This window comes from Scylla paramamosain, chromosome 3, assembly GCF_035594125.1.
Source record: "Scylla paramamosain isolate STU-SP2022 chromosome 3, ASM3559412v1, whole genome shotgun sequence".
Lineage (NCBI taxonomy): Eukaryota > Metazoa > Arthropoda > Malacostraca > Decapoda > Portunidae > Scylla > Scylla paramamosain.
The window spans coordinates 20,168,810-20,182,958 of NC_087153.1; the positions used below are offsets into that span (position 1 = coordinate 20,168,810).

The following is a 14,149-nucleotide window of genomic DNA, read 5'->3' on the forward strand; positions in this document are numbered from 1 at the left end:
CTCTTAAAGCTTCCTAATGACCCAGCACCAACAACCTGATTACTGAGTCCGTTCCATTCATCTACCACTCTATTTGAGAACTGATTCCTTCCTATCTCTTTTTTAAACTAAATTTTTCAAGCTTAAAACTGTTATTTGTTGTTCTATCCTGGTTACTAATCCTAAGAATTTTGCTTACATCCCCTGTGTTGTAACCCTTATAGCATTTAAAGACTTCTATCAGGTCCCCTCTTAACCTACATCTCTCTTAATGTAAATTTAACAGCTTCAATCTCTCTTTGTAAGGAATACTCCTCACTCCTTGTATCCTTTTAGCCATTCTCCTTTGTATTGATTCTAAAAGACCTATATACTTCCTGTAATATGGGGGACCAGAACTGCACAGCATAATATAGATGAGGTCTGACCAGCACCAAATATAACTTTAATATTACTTCGGGACTTCTACTTTTAACACTCTTAAAAATAAATCCTAATATCCTATTTGCCCTGTTTCTGGCCTCTATGCATTGCTTTCTTATATGGAATTTAGAGCTAACTATAAATTCTAAATCTTTTTTGTACCCTAAACCTACCAGAGGTTCATTGTTTATTGTGTACCTTCTGTGTGGATTTCCTCTACTTATGCTAAGTACTTTACATTTTTTTATATTAAACTGCATTTGCCATCTGTCTGTCCATTCGTTCATCCTATCCAAATCTGCCTGCAAGGGAATGGCATCCAATTCTAATCTAATTAATCTACCTATCTTCGTGTCATCCTCAAATTTACTAACGTCACAACTAATTCCACTATCCAAGTCACTGATGTATATTAAAAACATCAATGGCCCTTATACTGATCCCTGTGGCACCCCACTAATTACTTAATCCCACTCCGATTTAGAGCTGTTTATTACGACTCTGTCGCCTGTCACTTAGCCACAACCTTATCCACCCTAACACCTTCCCATCTATTCCGTGTGCCCTAACCTTTCTCAGGAGCCTCTGATGGGGTACCTTGTCAAACACTTCACTGAAGTCCAGATATAGGATGTCATAACTATCAGCATTATCTCCTGCCATGTAAACTTTACAGTAAAATCTTGACAAGTTTGTCAGGTAAGACTTCCCCTTTGTGAAGCTATGCTGTGACCAATTTATCAAGTTATGTTTGTCTAAATGTTCCCTAATGTTCTTTACTATTACAGACTTCATTATTTTATCTACAACAGAAGTTAAGCTTAAATCTCCTTTCTTAAAGCTTAAACTTGCCTCCACATTACCGGTATCTCAAGTGATTTCCTAAAGGCAGAAACTAACAGTTCACTAATAACTTCTTTGCATTCCTTAAGTACTCTGGGATATGAACTGTTCATGTTGACAAGTAGTTGGGTTTAGGAAGGGGGATAAAAACCCAGGGAGGAGTTAGGATTCTTTTAATCTCTAACATTTTGGCTGAATAGCCATCCTCAGAGAGACTGATTTACATGAGTGAAAACACACTATTTATAACAACATACAAAATTTTCTCATTTGACATTCGTACAGAGTATTGCCATCCTGGCGTGTACCTCACCTAATTTTATTTTCCTAGTCAGGTGGCATTATCCGCCTACGTGACGAGCCTTTACTGGGGATTTTCCTTGTACCTGACCTGAGGGCCAATCTGGCGGAATTACCCGCCCACCTGATAAAACCTTCTCTGTGGTTAATGACTCCCCTAGTTGTTATGAGGGCTGCCTCTATAGCTTTTCTTATTCTTTTCTTCAATCCAACTTTAATTTCTTAGCCTCTTCCCATTTTGGTAGGTGTTTACATTTTTCTATGTGCAATACAAGGGAGTTTGATGTGTTGCATTTTAAAACATCTTTCCTATGCTCTGCTATTCTTGTTTTAAGTCCCCTGCCTGTTTCTCCTATGTACTGCTTTGTACAACCTTTGCATGGTATGCTGTACACTACGCTGTTATTATTAACAAGTGAATGAATGTCCAATAAGGACGATTTCATTCACTACCTTTCAGCCCACAGCATGAGAGTCAAATCTGATGTGATTATTGGTTTTTACTTAAGAGCGTTCAGAATTTGCAGCAACAACTTCCTAGAGCAAGAAATATGATATATCATATCAACTTTCAAAAAGCTGGGTTATCCTGAAGGGCTCCTTGTTAGGCTTAAGAATAAGGCAAAGAAAATAACAACTGAAAACAAAGAGAATAAAGATCTCTGTACAACCAGCAAAAGAGAGAGTTATACATGTGTACCAAATTCGGACAAGGCTTCCATAATTAATAAATATTTGTCTAGAACAGGATTAAAAATAGCAACATTAGCGGGAGAGAAAATTGGTGAGCTAACGAGGACTAAAGAGACCGGACTTGTTAATAATAACAGCGTAGTGTACAGCATACCATGCAAAGGTTGTACAAAGCAGTACATAGGAGAAACAGGCAGGGGACTTAAAACAAGAATAGCAGAGCATAGGAAAGATGTTTTAAAACACAACACATCAAACTCCCTTGTATTGAACATAGAAAAATGTAATCACCTACCAAAATGGGAAGAGGCTAAAGAAATTAAAGTTGGATTGAAGAAAAGAATGAGAAAAGCTATAGAGGCAGCCCTCATAACAACTAGGGAAGTCATTAACCACAGAGAAGGTTTTATCAGGTGGGCGGGTAATTCCGCCAGATTGGCCCTCAGGTCAGGTACAAGGAAAATCCCCAGTAAAGGCTCGTCACGTAGGCGAATAATGCCACCTGACTAGGAAAATAAAATTAGGTGAGGTACACGCCAGGATGGCAATACTCTGTACGAATGTCATATGAGAAAATTTTGTTTGTTGTTATAAATAATGTGTTTTCACTCATGTAAATCAGTCTCTCTGAGGATGGCTATTCAGCTGAAACGTTAGAGATTAAAAGAATCCTACCTCCTCCCTGGGTTTTTATCCCCCTTCCTAAACCCAACTACTCTGGGATATATTTCATCTGGTCTTGGTGTCTTGAACTTTCTTAGCCTATCTATCACCTGTTCCACTATCTCCTTAATTATGGTAATATCTTTCAGCTTCTCATTCTCTTCTGCTCTAAAAATTTCACTATCCAGCATTTCCTGCATGTTTTCCTGGGTGAAGACAGTTAAAAAATACTTCTTCAGAATTTTACTAATCTACTCCCCAGAACTAACCAGCAACCTCAATCCTCACCAAACTTGTAGAACAATCAAGCACTTTCATTCATTGATGATACAAAATTCATTTCTTGGATTGGAATTTAGACTATCAGTTGTCAACTGGTTTTAAAGTGAACCCTAACTTTCATTATGAAATCAGAAGCATCTGAGATCACTGTAGCACAATGGTGATAAGGCAGCATAGTGAAAACTGTGATGACAAAATGATTATGCTTATGAAGTGGTTAGTCTAGAAATAGTTCTGATATAAATTATAAAACTTGTGGCATGCAGTGAAGCAGAATTTATAGAGAAAGGGTGTCAGTTCTTTCCTTCCAAGCACAAAGTTTGTCTCTCATCAGTGGTATTACACATTACCAACAAATAGAAACAAAAGTGTTCAAAATTGTTATTTCTGACTCAAATCACTCCAATATGCCATTCAAAAATGGTGAAAAAAAATTGAAAGAATGTACAGATTTATAAATGCTTATCAAAGCTTTAATTATGCTTCATTCTGTCTCTCAAATCTCTAATATTAGAGTTACTAGTTTTAAAAGATTGGACTCCCAACTTTTTTTTACAAGGCCCATGGATCTCATTTGGAGGAAAGTAGAGACAAGGATTTAATATGGTATACATTCACATTTGGAATCATTCCATCACATCTCAACCTCCAGGCTAGATATACAGAAGATGGTATAACTATTAATCATATGACCTTAATCATGTAAGATTAAAATGGAAATTAAAAAAGCTCTTCCCTGGCAGGCAGTGAGGTTAAAAAAGCTTTTCTCTGGCAGGTGGTGAGCTACAGCTACCTGGCTGCACCTCAAGGCCAAAGCCACTCCAAAGATGTGGTCTATGGGTCTGGTGCAGCAGCCAAGCCTCCTTCCTCTGGCCACAGCTTCTCTGCCAGATCTCCAACTCTTAGCCAGACACTTTGACTGGAAATTCAGAAATCTGGTCATACAGCAGCTCCTGGCCATGCCTCAGACCATACTCACCTCAGCACTACACCACCTGTTATTACTGCCTTTGAGTCCTCAAAATTATCTCACATTTCCCCTTCCCCATTAGTCCATTCCTCATCATTCTCTGCACCATCACCTTTTTTCTCCTCATCCTTCTCACCTTCTGCTCACTCATCATCTCCCCCACAACCATCACTCCCTCCTGCCTCTCCATTTACTCATCCTGAAGCCATATTTGCCATGCACCAAACTTCTGCCACAGTTCACCCTGCTGATCCCAGCCAATTTATCATCAAGGACTCCACTTTCCAGGTTAGTAGGTATTTGTGATTTCTCTCTCTCTCTCTCTCTCTCTCTCTCTCTCTCTCTCTCTCTCTCTCTCTCTCTCTCTCTCTCTCTCTCTCTCTCTCTCTCTCTCTCTCTCTCTCTCTCTCTCTCTCTCTCTCTCTCTCTCTCTCTCTCTCATTAAAAATGGTAATTTAGATTTGGGTCAATCTGTGAAAATACAAATAAGAAACAAATGCAAACACACACAAATGTACAAATTTGATTTTGGCTACCTTCTGTTCATTCATCTCCCTTTCCCCTTGTTTCTCCACCTTTTTTATTTTTTGTTTGAGAGAGAGAGAGAGAGAGAGAGAGAGAGAGAGAGAGAGAGAGAGAGAGAGAGAGAGAGAGAGAGAGAGAGAGAGAGAGAGAGAGAGAGAGAGAGAGAGAGAGAGAGAGAGAGAGAGAGAGAGAGAAAATTGCCTCAGACCAGGGTATTTCCACTTGTATAGTCTTAAAACAGGCCATAGCCATTTTCTTCCATGTCCTGTCCTTTTTCTTATTTGCTTCTACACACCTGCCATTATACCGTTCTTGTTTCCCAATTTTCATTTTATAACCGTACAAACTGTTGCATCCTCTCTCTATACTTGCTCAAAAATATCTCATATTTTTCTTGCACTACTTTACCTTCAAATTGCTCTTTCCATTTAATTTTTCAATAAAACTTACTAAGCTCTGCAAAGTTTGCCTTAGCATAGTTCTGTCTCCAATTTCTGTATTGTTCTTTCCTGTGCAACACTGTTTCCTCCTGTAGTAGTATCTCTATTGTCACATGATCACTTCTTCCCATTGAACTCAGACAATGTATACTTGGTCTACTTTCTGGGGTTTTCATAAACATTAAATCCAGCTGTGATGGTTCTTCTTCTCTTCTACATCTTATAGGCTCATTCACCCACTGTCTCGTTGTATTCATCATCATGGTTTGCATAAGTTCTTCACTCCATGACCCAACATTTTCTGTTACTTCCATCTCCTCTCAGTTAATTCTTTTAGTGTTGAAGTCACCTACTAAGAGTACTTTGTTACCTTTCCTTATCATTTCCTCCATACTATTTTTTTGTTTCTAGTTGCATACTTTTGAATTTATTAGTCTACCATGCATTAGTTTTTGGTGGTATGTATTTCACAATGATTTTCCTTTTTTCACATCTTTTGATCTTAATCACAACACTCATTGTTTCTACCATTCCATCACCATATTCCACTTCCTCAACAACAATATCCTTTTCTTACCAATATCATCACTTCTCTTCCCTTTCCTTTTCTGTCCCTCTTCCATGTACTGTATCCTTCCTTTGCAAATCCCAACTTTATTTCCTCTTCTAGTTTGGTTCCTGTTAAACATACCACATCTGGTTTATTGTTCTTTAAATAGTCTTCAAGTTCCAGTAGGCTGGACACCAAACCATCTACATTAGTATACATAATCTTTAAACTTCTGTTTGGTGGTCTTGTGTGGCATCTTTGTGCCACCATTTCCTCACTTTCATGTCCACAACTTTCCTGTGTTCTCTATTAATTTTTTGACTTTTAGTTTACTTCTCTATTCTTCGTTCATGTCTCTTTTTATCCATATTTCCTTCAATCCTTTTGCTTTTGCCAATTTTCCTGTTCTTTGCAAGACATGTTCTGCTGCTGTTTGTGACATGATTCTTGTTTTACATTGGCTTTGTTCTATTTTTGTCATACTTTCCGATCCTGTAAACCTCTTCAATTTGTTCGACTCTCCCCTCTCCTTCCTCTGCCACTTCTGCTATAATTTCCTTAGTTCTTTTCACTTCTTTCTCTCTAGCTGTTTTCATGGGTAGGTTCTTTTCCTTGACCCCAAATACCACCATACACATCTTTCTCTGTACTGTGTCTCTCACAAGATTACTTTTTTCCTTTATTATTTTAATCACTTGCTTTTCCATATCCTTGTTGTTTCTGTTGCTGTTGCCTTGTTATGTCCTCCATGTCCACCTTTTGCTGTTCTCTCTCTTTCCAACCTTTGACTTCCTCTGTAACTAACTCTCACTCCTCCAACCCTAACCTCTCTTGCAAAGTTTTCTTTAATTCTTCATTCTCTTTCTTGAGTTTCTTAATCTCTTCACAGTATTTCTTATTTAAGTCCACTATTTTTGTCACCTCTTCTCAGTTCTTTGTTTTCTTTTTCCCTTTCCATCTCTATTATATCATTGGATATCTTTTTTACATTGTCGCCACCCACTTCTGTTTCTTCCTTCCATGCCTTTATCATCGCTGTTAAGCTTCTTGTATTTTCACATTTTCTTCTTTAGTTATCCACATTCATGTATTTGTATGAGTTACATTGAGATCCTCTTCCTTGAAGCCCTCAAAAATACCTGTATGTGTGTGTGTGTTAACCTAGTTGATTACACTTATCTAGTTGTGACATACAGAAAAATACTGTTCCATCATTACAGTGCATGTGTCAAGGCTGAAGGAAGGACTTGGATAGTGAATGTGATAGTGTGGGTGATTGGGCCACTCAGGAAAAATTATACGATCAATCATACAAAAGTGTGATGCATGCTTCAAGTGCCAATGAAGAGCATTATGAAGACAAGGATATATATATATATATATATATATATATATATATATATATATATATATATATATATATATATATATATATATATATATATATATATATATATATATATATATATATATATATATATATATATATATATATATATATATACACACACATTGTATAGGTCTTCTTGATAGCTTGTTTTGCAGGGAAACTCCAGTTTCCTTCAACTTTATTCTTTCGTCAGTTGCTGTTTTGCCTATTTCTGCAGGCAGCTTCAAGCTAGAAAAAACAATAAAATACTATGTAAAAGTTGTATAAAATTCACATCATATGACACTACACACAAAAAACAAAACACTACAAGCACCAAGATTATAAACTGGATTGACAGAAAACAATAAGTATCCACACACATCTTGCCTGTATGGCAATGAGAGAGGGACTGAAAAAGTTGGGTTCCTAACACTATGATAATGGTATTGGAACGGGCCTCCGAAACATTATCTTACAATATGTGATTGACTTGATGTTAAGTTATTATTCAGTACTGGATTTATGTGTTTAATATATATTGCCTCTAATAATTTTGTATCCATATTGGACTCTGTCTTGTGTAGTATTCTAAAAACTTTGTCACAAAAAGGGATGATCATGTTCATGTGAATGGGGACTTATTGCTGAAAATGATGGAACAGCTGGTTGATTATTAGTTCAAGGAGAAATACCTTTATGTTCAGCAATTCTATGTGCAAGGTTATGTCTAGTCTCATAAAGTTTGGTGGCATCCCTACTTCCTTGATGCCATTTTCCTATCGTTCTATGCCAATAGAATGGAATACATCTACAACAAATAAGAGAAAGCATATATCAGCGTTCCCTCACATATTCATGGTTTTGCATATTTGCAGAGTTTTCCCTAACCTAACCTAACTAATGGGGAGTTTTCAGAGTTGCCAGGTGTCACCACCAGCTCAGTCTTTCAGTCCAAAGAGCCCAAATTATTCTTTCAGTTATAAATTACAGTAACCCAAGATATAACGAACACATATGGGGGGAGAGTGGGTCACTTGAGATGAAAATTTGCTATATATGTGTATAGAGAGAGAGAGAGAGAGAGAGAGAGAGAGAGAGAGAGAGAGAGAGAGAGAGAGAGGTAGGAGACAGCAGCCTTAAATAGGTTGTTATACCTGAAATTTGGTAAATAGAAGTTCATTATATCAAGGGTTTATTGTACATATCAACTTATTCCCCTTTTATTATATAGTGCACTGTATTTTAATTAAAATATCATGTACTATACATATAATAACTGTTTTTTATTGTCTTAAAGTGAATTGCTTAGTAAATGTGAGATGCATAGTTTAAGGTTTAAACTATAAATATAGGTAGTTCTGATCCTTATAAGAATGGTTTCCCATATTCACAGATTTTAATTATTTGCAGGAGGCTCTGGAATGTAACTCCCACAGATGGCAGGGAAACACTGCATATCTTCCCTCCCACAACAGCGATGCACTTAATGAATTGGGCCGAGATAATTAGTGAAAGCTTTCTGTGTTAAAGAGATGCAGCTAGTGAGCCAATATATATACTGATCGTTCATTTAATCCTTTATGTCATAAAACTTCTCTGAAAAAATCTAGTGAATAATTTTTCCTCTATCACTGCACTGTCCTTGATCTAAATTACATATTAAAACTACACATGATAGTGTAATGATCAGTATGCTTGGCTCACAAACCACATATATATATATATATATATATATATATATATATATATATATATATATATATATATATATATATATATATATATATATATATATATATATATATATATATATATATATATATATATATATATATATATATATGCTTGGCTTTGTCTCCAAACTCTCCCCCATAGAGAGACTGTATTAACCTGCAGAAATAAAGCTATCATTCAGGGAAACTGGTTTGTTTGCCAAACAAACATTACATTGCTGAATATTCTGTGGCACCAAATGCTTTGTCAGGAATTGTGGCAATGATATTTCAATCCTTGTCTTTGCATCCTACAATTTGTATGCTGAACATAAACCTTATCAACAAGTTTCTTGAGCTTCATATACTTTTATACATATTACACAAAGTCCATGATAACTGAAAAAACTATGCAAATAATGCAATGTAGCAGTAGCATCAAGGTAACACCAGTCTGCTACTAGTACTGCTGCTATCCACCTTCTGACCTGCTCAGATGAAGCAGAAGCATTGTCCTCTTCAAAAGAATCCTCAGCCACCACACCAGACCGCTCATTGTTGTGGTAGTGTTGGGAGTAGAAGTTGGGGTAGTGGACAGGAGGAATGACACTGCCCTCACTCTGTGTTGAAAATATATGCTGCCATAAGATGGAGAAAATACTGAATCTGATACTGAAAGAAATAAAGAACAAAATTGTTTACAAAAATTTTATCATAATTGTTTATAATATCAAGCAAATCTACAGAACATAGGACAACTCTACAACAAGCAGGCTCCAGGCTCCAGGCTGGCAAGCTTGAATAGTCTACACATCATATAAACTTTTGACTGAATAAAGATTCAGATGGATCCATGCTATTTTACAGGTTTTAAGCTTTTAACAATGATACAAGTTCCCCATCAAAGGAACAACAAACTAAAGTCAAGTATGCGATCTCCTTCACTTTGTGTGCCTTCTTGTTGCAGTAAAATAATGCTCAGCTTCATTTATCCAATTTTCATGGTCTAAACGAAACCTTTCTTATCAAAGATAATATAAGTTGTGGGATTTAGTTCACAATCAAATCAACATTTCTCTATTTTACCTACATCTGACATCTCTATTTATATGAATTTTTCAACAGCTACCCACCAACCAAGAGAAGAGTGCTGTGGAGATCTCCATCACCCACAATAAGTCCCTGAAATGCCTAAATAAACTTGGGATTCATGTCAAAAAAAAAAAAAAACTCACTGGGACATAGTACACATTTGCAAGAGTCCAAGGCAAGACTATCCCACCATCTGTGTACCATGGAATGTTCCCAACAACTGGAGTTACCCACAACTGAGCTGCACTTGGTGCCAATAACCACTCATTCTCAGATATCCAACTCCTAAACAAATCAATGCTGCAGCTGATTACCACTAGGACAATACTTAGTAAAAATTAACAAAGGTGGGGAGTTCCTCAGTCTATTACCATTACTGGGTAGGATACAGATGGAGAAATAGTAAAAAAGATAGTTCAGTATTTGGTACAGTAGAGAACACTAACCCTCACCTATAGAAAGAGATCAGCCATCAATACTTTCAAAGGAATAATTTCATCACTTTTACGAAGAACTTGCCTTTAAGTATTTTTTAACCCCTTGTATACCAAACCGCTAAAACGCATGCAAAACAAACTTTATGGAGAAACAGAATAACATTACCAAAAACATGTATTTTGAGTGTTTTTGATCATGTGATCTATAAAAACGCTTAAGTACATGCAAAGAACATTATGTTTGGGAAACAAAAGGACATTACGAGAAACGTGTATTATGAGTGTTTTTATAAGTTCCTTAAGTACCAAAAAGCTAAAACCCACAAATAACACTCTTTATTTAGACAATAAGAAATAAAAAGATAAAATAAATAGGATTTTTTTTTTTGTTATTCATCTTCATAGGTACCGAGATGCCAAAATTCTGGGAAAATTCAGGGCAATTATGTGATAAGAGAATATTATCAAAAAAGTTAATTTCAGCTTTTTTTTTTTTTCGGACTGTTAAGTACTAAACGCTAAAGTGCATGCAAAGCCTCCAATATGAGGAAATTAAACGACCTTACCAGAAATCTGTGTTTTGTGTGTTTTTAAGCATGTTAGGCACCAAAACGATATATAATAAGGAACTCACTCTATATGGGAATCCAAAATAAAGTTACTGAAAACGTGTCTTCTCAGTGTTTTACGTAGAAAAACGTTAAAACGGATGCAAACCAACCAATATTAAGAAATAGAAAAACGTTACCAAAAAGGTATATTTTGAGTGTTTTTGAGCTTTTTACCTACAAAAACGCGAAAATTGATGCAAAGCACTCTATATTGGGAAACAAAAGGACATTGCAAGAAAAGTGTATAATGAGTGTTTTATAGTTCAAAAGAACCACAAAGCAAACAACGCAAAAACTCGTCTATATGGAAAGTTAATTTAAGCTTTTTTTTTTCGGACTGTTATGTACCAAACCCTAAAGTGCATGCAAAGCCTCCAATATGAGGAAATTAAACGACCTTACCAGAAACCTGTGTTTTGTGTGTTTTTTAGCATGTTAGGCACCAAAACGATAAATAATAAGGAACTCACTCTATATGGGAATCCAAAACAAAGTTACTGAAAACGTGTCTTCTCAGTGTTTTACGTAGAAAAACGTTAAAACGGATGCAAACCAACCAATATCAAGAAATAGAAAAACGTTACCAAAAAGGTATATTTTGAGTGTTTTTGAGCTTTTTACCTACAAAAACGCGAAATCTTGATGCAAAGCACTCTATATTGGGAAACAAAAGGACATTGCAAGAAAAGTGTATAATGAGTGTTTTATAGTTCAAAAGAACCACAAAGCAAACAACGCAAAAACTCGTGTATATGGAGAGATTTCTTAGATACCAAAATGCTGAAACTCATGAATAACACTCTTAATTGAAAAACAGAACAACCTTACTAAATGTGTGTATTTTGAGTGCTTTTCACATTCTTAGTTACCAAAAACCCCAAATTACATGCGAAAATAGCTTTGTGGGGAAAAAAAAATGACTTTACCAGAAAAGTGTCTTTTGAGTGTTTTTCAACGTGATAGGTAATAAAGCACTCAAAAGCAGGACAATCACATTACATTGGAATAAAACCATTTTTTACCAAGAACTTGCCTTTAAGTGTTTTTGAGCTCCTTATATACAAAACTGCTAAAACGCATGCAAAACACACTTTATGGAGAAACAGAATAACATTACCAAAACCTTGTATTTTGAGTGTTTTTGATCATGTTATCTATAAAAACGCTTAAATACATGCAAAGAACCTTATGTTTGGGAAACGAAAGGACATTACGAGAAACGTGTATTATGAGTGTTTTTAAGTTCCTTAAGTACCAAAAAGGTAAATCCCACAAATAACGCTCTTTATTGAGAAAAAATAAATAAATAAATAAAAAATTAAAAAATAGGTTTTTTTATTTTTCTTTATTTATCTTCATAGGTACCAAGATGCCTAAAAGTGCATGCAAAGCCACCTATATCGGGAAATTAAACGTCTTTGCCAGAAAACTGTCTTATGAGTGTTTTTCAGCTTGTTAGGCACCCTAACGGTAAATAACATGCAAGTCACTCTATATGGGAATCTAAAACAAAATTACTGAAAAAGTGTCTTTTCGGTGTTTTACGTAGAAAAATGCTAAAACGGATGCAAACCAACCAATAAGAAGAAATAAAATAACATTACCAAAAAGGTATATTTTGAGTGTTTTTGAGCTTGTTACCTACAAAAAAACGCGAAAATAGATGCAAAGCACTCCCTATTGGGAAACAAAAAGACATTACGAGAAAGGTGTATAATGAGTGCCATTATTTTTGAGGAAAAGAACTTGTGGTTCACAAGAACCACAAGGCAAAAAACGCAAAAACTCGTGTATATAAACAAGTTTCTGAGATACCAAAATGCTGAAACTCATGAATAACAATATTAATTGAGAAACAGAACAACCTTACCAAATGCGTATATTTTGAGTGTTTTTCACATTCTTAGCAAAACCCCAAATAGCACGCGAAACTATGTTGGAAAAAAAATGACATTACTAGAAGTGTCTTTTGAGTGTTTTTGAGCGTGTTAGGCAATAAATCAGAAAAAAAACAGGGCAATCACATTACATGGGAATAAAATCAACTTTTACCAAGAACTTGCCTTGAAGTGTTTTTGACCTCCTTACAAACCAAAACGCTAAAACGCATGAAAAAAAAAACTCCTTTATGGAGAAGCATCCTAGTACCTATGAAGATAAATAAAAAAAAAAAAAAAAAAGATTATATTTTCTTTTCTTTTTTTTATTCTCTATAAAGAGTGTTATTTGTGGGTTTTAGCTTTTTTGGTACATAATGAACTTAAAAACACTCATAATACACGTTTCTCATAATGTCCTTTCGTTTCCCAAAAAATAGTGTTCTTTGCATGTATTTAAGCGTTTTCATTAGTAACATGATCAAAAACACTCAAAATACTTGTTTTTGGTAATGTTCTTCTGTTTCACCATGAAGTGTATTTTGCATGCGTTTTAGTGTTTTGGTATATAAGGAACTCAAAAACACTTAAAGGCAAGTTCTTGTTAAAAATTGGTTTTATTCCAGTGTAATGTGTTTGCCCTGGTTTTTAGTGCTTTATTGCCTAACACGCTCAAAAACACTCAAAAGACACTTTTCTGGTAAATCATTTTTTTTTTCCCACAAATCTATTTTCGCATGCAATTTGGGGTTTTGGTAACTAAGAATGTTAAAAGCACTCAAAATACACGCATTTAGTAAGGTTTTTCTGTTTCTCAATTAAGAGTGTTATACATGAGTTTTAGCATTTTGGTATCTAGGAAACCTCTCCATATACACGAGATTTTGCGTTTTTTGCTTTGTGGTTCTTTTGAACTATAAAACACTCATTATACACTTTTCTTGCAATGTCCTTTTGTTTTAAAATATAGAGTGCTTTGTATCAATTTTTGCGTTTTTTTGTAGGTAACAAGCTCAAAAACACTCAAAATATAGCTTTTTAGTAACGTTTTTCTATTTCTTGATATTGGTTGCTTTGCATCCGTTTTAGCGTTTTTCTATGTAAAACACTGAGAAGACACGTTTTCAGTAAATTTGTTTTAGATTCCCATATAGAGTGAGTTCCTTATTATTTATCGTTTTGGTGCCTAACATGCTAAAAAACACTCAAAACAGATTTCTGGTAAGGTCGTTTAATTTCCTCATATAGGAGGCTTTGCATGCACTTTAGGGTTTGGTACATAACAGTCCGAAAAAAAGCTGAAATTAACTTTTTTGATAATATTGTTTTATCATATGATTGCCCTGAATTTCCCCAGAATTTTGGCATCTCGGTACCTAT

The 14,149-nt window shown here is 35.3% G+C and overlaps 2 long non-coding RNA genes across 3 annotated transcripts; one reads left to right on the plus strand and one right to left on the minus strand.

The window, feature by feature from the left end:
* Positions 1-3,630: 3,630 nt before the first annotated feature.
* On the minus strand, positions 3,631-9,406 carry LOC135092630 (uncharacterized). Of its 2 annotated transcripts, none has more exons than XR_010262947.1 (3): positions 9,241-9,406; positions 7,174-7,286; positions 3,631-4,102 (listed from the first exon to the last, which is right to left on the minus strand). It is a non-coding gene; the product is annotated as an uncharacterized LOC135092630 (long non-coding RNA). The 2 variants fall into 2 exon arrangements; XR_010262946.1 differs by having other exon boundaries at positions 7,180-7,286; positions 9,241-9,404.
* Positions 4,102-9,101, plus strand: LOC135092648 (uncharacterized). Its single transcript, XR_010262949.1, has 2 exons — positions 4,102-4,441; positions 8,451-9,101. It is a non-coding gene; the product is annotated as an uncharacterized LOC135092648 (long non-coding RNA).
* Positions 9,407-14,149: the final 4,743 nt, after the last annotated feature.